Below are 471 nucleotides of genomic sequence, written 5' to 3'. Positions count from 1 at the left end.
CCCGGATCATATATTACCATCATGGGGGGTGGAAGAGGCCCTAGGAATAGAAGGAAACATCAGAAGCACTGGATCCTTTTGGACACCTTAAACATCTTAACCATCTGAAGGAATGCTTGAAAACATCGAATGACCTTGGGGAACCTCCGGACAGAACCATCATCATCTTTGTGGAGTTGTTATATGTGAAGTTTCATGAGCATTTTTAAATTTAAACTTAAGTTTAAATCTAACTCTGTATTTGGAATGGTTTTTAAATGTATATTTATTTTTAATACTGAGAACTTTGTTTTATTGTTGCAATATTTATTGCCTGTTAGCCGCCCTGAGCCCTACGGGGGAGGGCGGGATATAAGTTTAATAAATAAATAAATAAATAAATAAATATTGCAGGCTAAGGAAGAGTGATTTACAGAAGGCTTACAGTGAAGTCTGCTATTATTCCCTGTATGGCAGTTGGTGGGCGAATGA

This window comes from Gekko japonicus, unplaced genomic scaffold (assembly GCF_001447785.1).
Source record: "Gekko japonicus isolate JY-2015 unplaced genomic scaffold, Gekko_japonicus_V1.1 scaffold679, whole genome shotgun sequence".
NCBI lineage: Eukaryota > Metazoa > Chordata > Lepidosauria > Squamata > Gekkonidae > Gekko > Gekko japonicus.
The sequence above is the reverse complement of the archived record's forward strand: the minus strand, read 5'-3'. Positions refer to the sequence as shown.